General features: G+C 44.5%; 1 pseudogene; it reads right to left on the bottom strand.

Annotated features, from left to right (window-relative positions):
- Positions 1-3,576: 3,576 nt before the first annotated feature.
- Positions 3,577-3,694, bottom strand: LOC126185436 (5S ribosomal RNA; annotated as a pseudogene).
- Between the last annotated feature and the right edge of the window lie 7,933 nt (positions 3,695-11,627).

Here is an 11,627-nt window from a genome sequence, read left to right as displayed (position 1 = left end):
TCTTGGCCACCAAATTCATCTGATCCGAACAAATCTGGGACGCTACTGGATACAGGCTCACAGGCCGCAGTTTACAGGAATTGCATAAACATTTAATGCCACGTTCAATGGGGACCGCGCCTACTTGTTATCAACGACTTCGTCCAAATTTATGGTGTATGGAGGGCTTGGCCTGAAAAGAAAGTGACACGAGTGGGACTGCAAATAAACCGAAACAATGCTCAGTACATCGTATCTGTTAATGCTTTCATAAGTTGCATCAAAAGGAAAGGCAAAGGAAAATTAATGTTTGCAAATGAATTTCCAAGAAAATATTATACCTACAGCGTCCATGAGGACGCGGCAAATAAAATTTCAAGAAGTGATTGTAGTTAAAGCGTACGGATTTTCATGTTTCTTTTGTTTCATTTTGACCTTAGAGAAGACTGCATAAAAATACATTCTGTTGTACACCACCAGCTATCTTCACCAACATTTTTCGAAATCTTACATTGTGCGTGGTTTGGTGCCAAATTGTGGGATTGTAGAGAACATTTTATGAATCTGAACCACGTCTGATTTTCTATATAAAATTTAAAACATCCATTTATTTCTAAAAATGCGTCGTTTATAACGTGTGCAAGATGCAGAGAAAATTACTGCTTACCCTGTTTTTATGGTGAATATTTCCCCAGTATGTGTAAATCATCAACTGTAAAATAATAAAAGTGTTCAATTTTATATACGTAGTTATCGTGTGCGCAGTAAAATCTCTCCATGGAAATTTATTTGCAATTAAAAAATTTCCTTCGCCTTTCCTTTTATGCTTTTTATGAAAATATTACAAAATATGATATAGTGAGCATTATTTCGGCATATGTAGTGAAAGTAAAGAAAAATTTGAAAATTAAAAAGTTTCCCCGTACATATGGTTCATGCCTCACCCGCTCTTGCTGAAAATTCTATTTTTTCCTAAACACTTGCCCATCTGGAGCTCACATGTCTGTCACTTTCATTTCTGGCCAAGCCCTGCGTGTGTATCATACGTTTGGACGAATTCGCTGATAACGAACACACGCGGTTAAACTGTCGGTCCGAAATGATTTCAACGATTTCGCCGAAAGCTGACCTGAAGTTGATAGTTCAACGGGATGAGGCCTGTGAGGCTGGTTTATCAGGTTTAGGGAAGACGAGGACTTTTGGTGTTTTCCACTGTTCTAGGTGATAACCTAGTGAAGGGTGGCAAGGATTTCGTGATAGACTCCTGGATATTTCTTGAGGTGGCGGCAGGTAGTTGTATCGCGACCAGGTGCAATGTTTCACTTTTTTAGTTAGCGTTTGTATACTGTCTTCAGCTCTTCTTGGCGTGTTAGTCATGTTCGTGGAATGCTGTGTAATACAGGGAATTTGATGCGGGAAGTGGGATAACTGTGTTTGGGCACGGTCATACTCATAGCTGTCAATCGAGTAATCAGTGTTGGGATGGAGTATGGGATATGTAAGAGTGGGTTTGTTTCCGGTGAGCCTGTGGAACGCTTTCCAATAATTCATAGAGTTTATAGGTGTTTATAGGTGTTTCCTTTGGTTTAGGTTACATAATGTGCCAGTTCCAACCTCATTTACCTTACAAGTAACTGCAAACATCTTTTGGAACTGTCAGTGACGTGTGAGTGTGTCCTGATCATGAGTGTGAGTGAATTCTCTGCAGATACTACGGGATTCTTCTAGCTGGGAAAGAGAACACGGAGGGAGATTGGGATGATCGTAGTAGATAGATCAAAATAGGGTATGACTTGAAATTGCATCTGAGATGGTGTGTTGTAGGAAATCAGCCTCATGCTGGATGTCATCAGGATTTTTAAGAATGGGGCCATGGCTTTCGATTTGGCTACAGATTTGGGCAAGCTATGCATACCAGTCTGCATGGGAATAATCCTGAGTTTGTTGGAGTATGTGATCAGAAGTGGGTTTGGTACACAGTATGAGATCTGGAGAAGGACAAGTAGTTGGATCAGGGATTTCTATTGTGGATTGCCTCAAGAGGTTAGGATAGGCAATAACGGTATTGTGGGGATAGTATCTGTATCGGGCTGGGTTGGGCAGGGATGTGGATATCATGGCCAATGTGAGAATGTTGATAAAATGACGCTACCATTCTTTCTCGACTGGTATGCGGGGAGTATTAGGCTAAGGTCGGCAGGGATTATGTACATGGGTTAGGAAATGGTGTGGGGTGATGTGATTAGGGGAGATGCAGATAGTGGTAGGAGTTAATGTGAGTTTTGGGATCGAGATTGTGAGGATGAGGTGCTCAGGTAGATCATTTAGGAGTAGTTGGGGGGTGGGGGGGTTAGAAGGGCTACTTTGGAGATGGGCACGGCCACTCCAGCACAGCCAACAGAACTGCGTTTATCAGTGGGATGCAAGAAGACATGCATATGGAATGGTGGGGTTGGAGGAAGGTTTCTTTGAGTAGGGGGCATGGATATCCTGTTTTTGGAGTGGAGGGAATGTATAGTTCAGTGTAGATTGTTTTATGTCTGCTGCTCCATTCTCAGTGAAACAGGGAGGTGTTTGAAGGCTGGATTTAAACGAGTGTTTCGAGGCGATCGAAAGTGAAATGAGCTTGATTTTGGGGGTAGGTGAGAATGAGTAAGAGGCCAAAATAGAGCACGAACAAGCATCAGGAGGGTGACTATGGTCCAAAGAAAGTAACTAATATAAGTAAAATCGATTCAGCACTACTAGAAAAAACAACTGTAGAAGAAATGTCAGGAAGAAAGAATGGCACAAGAGACGAGAAGAAAGAACGAGAAAAAGACAGACAAGGGATGGAGGAAGGAGGTCGGATGGACTTTATTTCAACTCGAGAAAACGTGTGCAATTAATGAAGACGAATGTGTCAGAGAAGATAGGAGAAAGAAAGAAAGAAGAGGTAAGGGTGGGCGAGAAGAGGCTGAGTGAACCCCGTACCTGTCCTCCCACCAAGGACAATTCCCTAGCAGTACCGGGAATCGAATCCATGTCCCCCGCATGACAGTTAGTCGCGCTGACCACTCAGCTATGGAGGCAGACATACAAAGAAAAGAGACGGGAAAAATACGAAAGTATGAAGTGAGCAGAAGTGACAGGACGGATATAGTTAAACAGCTTCAAGCAGAAGGGAAGATTAACGAGGAAAAAGCAACAAGAATGGTTAGTGGAGTAGAATTCGCAGAGGTGTATTGAAGGATGGAAGGGGGTAGGTGAGGGGTCGAATAAACAAGGGAAGGGAGAAGAAAAACGAACGGGCGGGCTCAGTAGGTCCAGTGGGCAAGAAGCATGTAAAGGAATCTGACCTTCCATCATAATTTGAACATTTAGGATCACAGTCTTCTCCTAAAACTAAACTCTTCCCGAACAGGCCATGAAGGCCCAACGGTACTGACCAGCCGCCGTGTCATCCTCAGCCCACAGGCGTCACTGGATGCGGATATGGAGAGGCATGTGGTCAGCACACCGCTCTCCCGGCCGTAAGTCAGTTTCCGAGACCGGAGCCGCTACTTCTCAATCAAGTAGCTCCTCAGTTTGCCTCACAAGGGCTGAGTGTAACCCGCTTGCCAACAGCGCTCGGCAGACCGGATGGTCACCCATCCAAGTTCTAGCCCAGCCCGACAGCGCTTAACTTCGGTGATCTGACGGGAACCGGTGTTACCACTGCGGCAAGACCGTTGGCCACAGTCTTCTCCTACGGTTATTAATTCCTTGTCTACCACAGCCGGCTCTTCATCTGAGGTTTATTCTTCATCGGTTCTAATGATCTGTTCGTAATAATCATTTACTTTGGAACTCGTTAGCAGTCATCTATATCTACCTCGTCTTGCCTATTTACAACAGTTCGTTCTATTATATTTTCATTATTCAGGCCTACTTCATCAGCAATGCTAATGATTTCCAGTTTTTCCATTCTCGTTCTGTCTATGATTATGCTCTTTTTCCTATTAACTTATTTTCATTGGCAGCTAGCGTACTTTGCGCGTTGCATTTTACAGCCCTACCTACTACATTGTCATTACTGTCTGCATGGGAACGCTGCACGGCGGTATTTACTACTTCATTCTCCTCTTTGTCGAATAACGTCCAACATTCGACGCCCCCTTTTCTTCCTTTACATCTATTTGACTTTCTGGTGGCGTAACTTTTTTTTTAAATCTTCCCATTCGCATTGCTTTAGCCTCTTATAGAGATCGTCGATCTGTTCACACCAATCAGTTATTCCTGACAACTCATTTTCACAAGTATTCTTTACTTTGCTATTATTTGAACTATCGATGGCATTTCTTTTTTGCTTACGTATGTATTCATATTTTCATTTGCTACGGTATCGTTAGCTGTAGAAGCAAATTCGTTGCTCTCTACTCTAACGCCACTACTATGCTCTGATGTCGGTGTTACTGTGCACCCGCAAACAACTGATCATTCTGCAAACTTATATTCATTTTATTGCCCTTCTGTCGTGTTTCATCTTAGTGCACACCTGTTGTTGCCAGCAGTGCCTCATAACACTTCGCAGTCCCTACCTTGTGCACGGAATTCATATTGTCTATTCTGAAGCTGTTTTCTATGTATGGACCGTGAAAAGTTTTCCATGTCAGTTACGCGCTCACTAGTTTACAGTGTCGTTGTTGTGATTGTAACATCGTGGTACAAAACGTCTACCGCAAGTGGCTATACTAAATCGCCCTCTACCTCTTCCCCTGTGCATCATACTGACGCGATACCTTTCACTATCATTCTGGTCTTTATCATTTTGATTACTCCGACAGTTATTATTAACCTGGCATTGATCAAGATGTCGCTTCCAATGGTCTTCGTCCTCTACTATTTCCAAAAATGTATAAAATCATTTGTGATTACTCCCTACAAATCATTTTGAATCTTCAAGGAGTTTTTTTCATAGCTCCCAAATGATCTTACATTCGGAACGTCTGCTTCTTAAATGGTTTAATTTCCTGTACCAGTATTCGCAGAAATCTTTCATAGAATTCCTACCCTTTATGAACTCTCGCCATAAACAATCTTGTTTCTGTTCTGTCCAGTATTCTTCAGCAAATTTTTGTTTAAAATCCCTAAAAGTCATCCGCGCTACGTCCAAATTCAGACCCCATCTTTCGGCATCTCCTGCTAAGGACTGATTGTTACGTTAATCTTTTCCTGATGTGTTATGTCTTCAGGAAAATGTCTTTTGCAATTTTTCAAGAAATACAACAGGTACCAATCATTATGCCTTTTGGCTGGATCAAATCTTTCTTCGCCATCTGACAATTTATTGTAATCAACTTGGTCAGAGACAAAATTGGGGTTTGTCTCCAAATTTCTTTTGAAAGCCGCAAATTTTGCCTTGAATGTGGGAAGTTCAAATGGTTCAAATGGCTCTGAGCACTATGGGACTCAACACCTGAGGTCATAAGTCCCCTAGAACTTAGAACTACTTAAACCTAACTAACCTAAGGACATCACACACACCCATGCCCGAGGCAGGATTCGAACCTGCGACCGTAGCAGTCCCGCGGTTCCGGACTGCAGCGCCAGAACCGCTAGACCACCGCGGCCAATGTGGGAAGTGTTTTGTGTACACGTTTGTTAGCAATCTGTTACTTGTTTACTGATTTCTTTTTCTGAACTATACACAGTTTTTCTCAACTGTGAGATGTGTGTTTTACGTCCAACAAAAATTTGGTTTTCAAACCGAAAATCTTTTCATCTACTTTCGTCTTTACAATAGGTTCCAAACCTTTCGGGATCTTTTCGATTTCTGAATTTAAACTTTCATTAATATCACTAATCTGATCTTGCGTAGTGGTAAAATTGGTGTTTATATTATTTATTCCCACTTTAATGTCTTTAATTTTAGTATTCAAAACGGCTACTGTTGTGTCTACATTGTCGATATTTTGCCTGATTTAACACCGCCTGTTTTCAGCTGATTATCAATGCTACTTGCTTGTTCCTTAACCTGATTATCAAGACTACTAGCAACGCTAACCAACTGATTACTTCGTGCTTTACTCTGTGCTGTAATTTGTATAGTCAACATTTTTAATAATTCATTCATGCTCAAATGTTTTTCACTATCCCGTTCTAACATGTCCCCATGACCTGAGTATACGTCATGTATCTCTCCTGGTTCTTTCGTTATTTGTGAGGGCCTCAAACATTTCAATAGATCCGTTTACGTATTCATTGTCTTCCACTCAAGCTTCCTCATTTATTTAGTCTGTTGGCTCTTGTTTTATATGTGACAGTCTCAATATCTAAATCTAATTGTTCAGATTCTCATGGTACTCTAAGTAAGGTAGCGTCATCTGTGTATCCATCTCGTTAACTACTAGCTGCCGCCATTTAATTGCTTTCCATGCCATGTTCTTCTCCATTCTGCTCCATATTATCTGCTAATGGTCTTGTATCCATTCTGTTATTACATAGCTCTGAGCACTATGGGGCTTAACATCTGAGGTCATCAGTCCCCTAGAACTTAGAACTACTTAAACCTAACTAGTTAGGTTTAACTAGTTCTACGTTCTAGGGGACTGATGACCTCAGATGTTAAGTCCCATAGTGCTTAGAGCCATTTGCACCATTTGAACGCTCGCCAGTCGATATGCAGAGAGTCAAATCGGACCGCGTGTAAGTGTAAGTTAAAGACACTTCTACTGTCAAAATTTTAACAGTAAATTCTCGAAGTATTCGCAACAAAGCTCCTGAATTTAGTGCCCTCCAGCGAAGTTTTCGCACTGAAATTATTCTTGGAACCTAGAATTAGCTGAAGCCCGAAGTAGAAAAACGTTGGGAATTTGGGACCAAACTGCTGAGGTCATCGGTCCATAAGCTCACGCACTACTTAATGTAACTTAAACTAACTTACACTAAGGACAACACACACACCCACGCCCAAGGGAGGACTCCAACCTCCGCCGACGGGAGCCGCGCGGACCGTGAGAAGGCGCCTCAGACCACGCGGCTACCCCGCGCGGCTCCGAAGTAGAAAGCAACACCTTTTTTCTTAAAGCAGGTAGGCTTCATTCAGGTTTCGAATATACCATATTATTCCCCACTATTTCAACTACAAAATCCTATTTTTCAACATAATCTCCGTTCAATGCGACGAACTTACGCCACCTAACTGGGAGAAGGTCTTGGTGTATAAATAACCTCCTCCTCATCCACGTACTGCTTCGGGTGGGGTCCATCCTCGACTGGGCCAAACAGATGGAAGTTTTTTATCGTCTTCTGTTAGGTTGCGAGGAACCAAGTAGTCATACACCTTTGAGTGCCCCAGTAGTAACTTGAGTATTACCAACAGAGGTGTCCAGTGGAGCAGCTAGATGTCTGATTGTGATCCATCGATCATCTCGAATGGGAGTCATGAAATTTAGTCGCAGCTACGAACATGAACAACCGTCAGTTGCATAAGGGAACCATGATAATGAAAATTTGTGCCGAATGGGGCTCGAACCCGGATTTTACGCTTTACGCGAGCGGTCGCCGTAACCGCTTTGTGTACCTATGTACGATTCACGGCCAGACTCAAACTTCCTTATGTCGTCGTTCCTGCGCCACATGCATGCGTGTCCGAAGGAACACTGACTCTTTCTTCTTAACAACACAGGCATTGCAATGTCGTATCGTATCGAATGAGACTGTCCGCACGTTCGAGCATTGCAGGAGTCACAGCTGTGTGCGGCCGACCGGAACGCGTATGATCGGACGGTTTGCGCGATCTTATCGCGGAGCTAAAAGACACCTCGACCAACGACTCACTGTGCTTTTGTTCACTGCCAGGTCTCCGTAGACATTCTGAAAGCGAGTATGAATATCTGCGATGATCTGGTTTTCCACCAGAAGAAACTCAGTGACAGCTCTCTGCTTGGAACGCACCTCTGTTACAGACGCCATTTTGAAGACTACGCATTGCGCCTCCACCTATTGGAACTTCATGAAACTATAGTGGCTAAAGCCAGAATATTGAACTATGTCCCACAACAAATTCAGAATGTTTTTCAACTGAAATTGGCAAAAGAAAAGAAATGTTGCATTACTTATTGAATGCCCTTCGTATTTAACGAGTGATGGAACTGAATCGAAACGACAGATTTGACACTGTAGGAGGGGGAGTGTTCATTGCAGCCGACAAAAATATTGTCTCTATCAAGGTCGAAATTGAGCCTGACTGTGAAGTTATATGGAAGCGTGTAACAGGTGTATGTGATCTCAAATTAATTATCGGGTGTTCTTACCGGTCACTAGATTCCGCCATGACAGTTATAAGGTCAAAGAAAGTCTGCGTTAAGAAAAAAAATATGTTTCAAATGGCTTTAAGCACTATGGGACTTAACTGCTGAGGTCATCGGTCCCCTAGAACTTAGAACTACTTAAACCCGACTAAGCTAAGGACGTCACACACATCCACGCCCGAGGCAGGATTCGAACTTGTGACCGTAGCGGTCGCGCGGTTCCAGACTGTAGCGCCTAGAGCCGCTCGGCCACTTCGGCCGGCTAAAGTCTGCGTTCAGTAGCGCGGAAATACCCAGATCACTATCAGCTGGAGGCGACTTTGACCTACCAAGTATAGGCTGGGAAATCTATGGATTCATTGCAGGTGGTGCGGACAGGCAGTTTTGTGAAGTAGTTATGATCTCGTCTTCCGGAAACTGTCTTGAGCGGCTAATTTGACATCCAACACGCAATGGAAATATTCTAGACCTTGTAGCTACAAATAGGCCTGACCTTATCAACAGTGTCAGTATAGAAATAGGGGTTCGTGATCATGACGTCCTCGCGATGCTGATGAATCGATCAGGAAGGCTAGAAGAGCAGAAGGAGCTCGAAATAGCAGATAAGCTGTTGTTTGTATTAATTCTTGAAATATGAATCCTAACATTTAACCTTCTCATAACAGGGATATACATTTTACCTGATTCTAGAGCATAAGTAAATTATATGTTAATGCGATTTGCACCTGACGATGGACCCACAGGGTCTGAAATGCATAGCGGAGCACAATAGAACCTCAAAAAATTGCGGCTGAAGGCGTTTTTATTCATACGTCCTGTGTGTTGCATGCAGTCACGTTCACAGCTGGAAAATATGGATCAAGTTAAAAAAGAAAACATACTGTCCTTTTACTGTCAGACTCTCTTTTAGAGAAACAACTGAAGGAGCTGAAAACAGTCAAGTCGTCAAGCCCCGATGGAATGCCGATTTTGTTTTACAGAGTGTATTCTTCAGTATTAGCCACTTACTTAGCTTGCATTTATAGCTAATCTCTCGCCCAGCGCCATGTCCCAACTGGGACTCCCAAGCGCCTGGAAAAAAGCGCAGAAGAGTAAAAGAACGGACTCGCAAAATTGAATCGGTTTGCTGTACAATTCTTGAACAAATTCTGAATTCGAGTATAATATATTTCATTTATATGGAAAAGTTCGGTCAACGTATCAGGATGGATTTAGAAAACATCGCTCGTGGGAAACTCAGCTTGCCCTTTTCTCACATGATAATCTGTGAATAATGGGCGAAGGGTAACAGGCGGGTTCCACATTCCTAAATTTTCGGAAGGCGTTTGACACGGCGGTTCACTGCAGACTGTTAATAAAAGTACGAGCGTACGGGATAGGTTCCCAGATATGTGAGTGGCTCGAAGACTTAGTAAATAAGAAAACCCAGGACGTTGTCTTCGACGGTGTGTGTTCATCAGAGGCAAGGGTATCTTCAGGAGTGCCTCAGGGAAGTGTGACAGGATCGTTCTTATTCTCTGTATACATAATGATTTGAGGGACAGGGTGGCCAGCAATCTGTGACTGTTTCTTGATGACGCTGTGGTATGTGGCAAGGTGTCGTCGTTGAGTGACTGTAGGAATTTACAAGATGTCGTAGACAATATTTCTAATTGGTGTGATGAATGGCAGCTTGCTGTAAATATCGATAAATGCATGTTAATGCAGATGATTAGGAAAAAAATCCCGTAATGTTGAAATGCAGCGTTAGTAGCGTGTTTCTTGAGACAGTCACAACGATTAAATACACTCCTGGAAATTGAAATAAGAACACCGTGAATTCATTGTCCCAGGAAGGGGAAACTTTATTGACACATTACCTGGGGTCAGATACATCACATGATCACACTGACAGAACCACAGGCACATAGACACAGGCAACAGAGTATGCACAATGTCGGCACTAGTACAGTGTATATCCACCTTTCGCAGCAATGCAGGCTGCTATTCTCCCATGGAGACGATCGTAGAGATGCTGGATGCTGTGGAACGGCTTGCCATGCCATTTCCACCTGGCGCCTCAGTTGGACCAGCGTTCGTGCTGGACGTGCAGACCGCGTGAGACGACGCTTCATCCAGTCCCAAACATGCTCAATGGGGGACAGATCCGGAGATCTTGCTGGCCAGGGTAGTTGACTTACACCTTCTAGAGCACGTTGGGTGGCACGGGATACATGCGGACGTGCATTGTCCTGTTGGAACAGCAAGTTCCCTTGCCGGTCTAGGAATGGTAGAACGATGGGTTCGATGACGGTTTGGATGTACCGTGCACTATTCAGTGTCCCCTCGACGATCACCAGTGGTGTACGGCCAGTGTAGGAGATCGCTCCCCACACCATGATGCCGGGTGTTGGCCCTGTGTGCTTCGGTCGTATGCAGTCCTGATTGTAGCGCTCACCTGCACGGCGCCAAACACGCATACGACCATCATTGGCACCAAGGCAGAAGCGACTCTCATCGCTGAAGACGACACGTCTCCATTCGTCCCTCCATTCACGCCTGTCGCGACACCACTGGAGGCGGGCTGCACGATGTTGGGGCGTGAGCGGAAGACGGCCTAACGGTGTGCGGGACCGTAGCCCAGCTTCATGGAGACGGTTGCGAATGGTCCTCGCCGATACCCCAGGAGCAACAGTGTCTCTAATTTGCTGGGAAGTGGCGGTGCGGTCCCCTACGGCACTGCGTAGGATCCTACGGTCTTGTCGTGCATCCGTGCGTCGCTGCGGTCCGGTCCCAGGTCGACGGGCACGTGCACCTTCCGCCGACCACTGGCGACAACATCGATGTACTGTGGAGACCTCACGCCCCACGTGTTGAGCAATTCGGCGGTACGTCCACCCGGCCTCCCGCATGCCCACTATACGCCCTCGCTCAAAGTCCGTCAACTGCACATACGGTTCACGTCCACGCTGTCGCGGCATGCTACCAGTGTTAAAGACTGCGATGGAGCTCCGTATGACACGGCAAACTGGCTGACACTGACGGCGGCGGTGCACAAATGCTGCGCAGCTAGCGCCATTCGACGGCCAACACCGCGGTTGCTGGTGTGTCCGCTGTGCCGTGCGTGTGATCATTGCTTGTACAGCCCTCTCGCAGTGTCCGGAGCAAGTATGGTGGGTCTGACACACCGGTGTCAATGTGTTCTTTTTTCCATTTCCAGGAGTGTATTTAAGCGTAACGTCGTAAAACGATTTGAAATGGAACGAGCACGTAAGGACTTTAACAGGGAAGGCGGACGGTGGCCATCGATTTAGTGAAAGAAATATAGGAAAGCATAGCTCATCTACGATGAAGAGCCAAAGAAATTGTTTCACCTGCCTAATATCTTGTAGGGCC

This window comes from Schistocerca cancellata, chromosome 4 (genome assembly GCF_023864275.1).
Source record: "Schistocerca cancellata isolate TAMUIC-IGC-003103 chromosome 4, iqSchCanc2.1, whole genome shotgun sequence".
Classification (NCBI taxonomy): Eukaryota; Metazoa; Arthropoda; class Insecta; order Orthoptera; family Acrididae; genus Schistocerca; species Schistocerca cancellata.
Note: the sequence above shows the minus strand (reverse complement) of the source record. Positions and strands in the feature narration are given on the sequence as shown.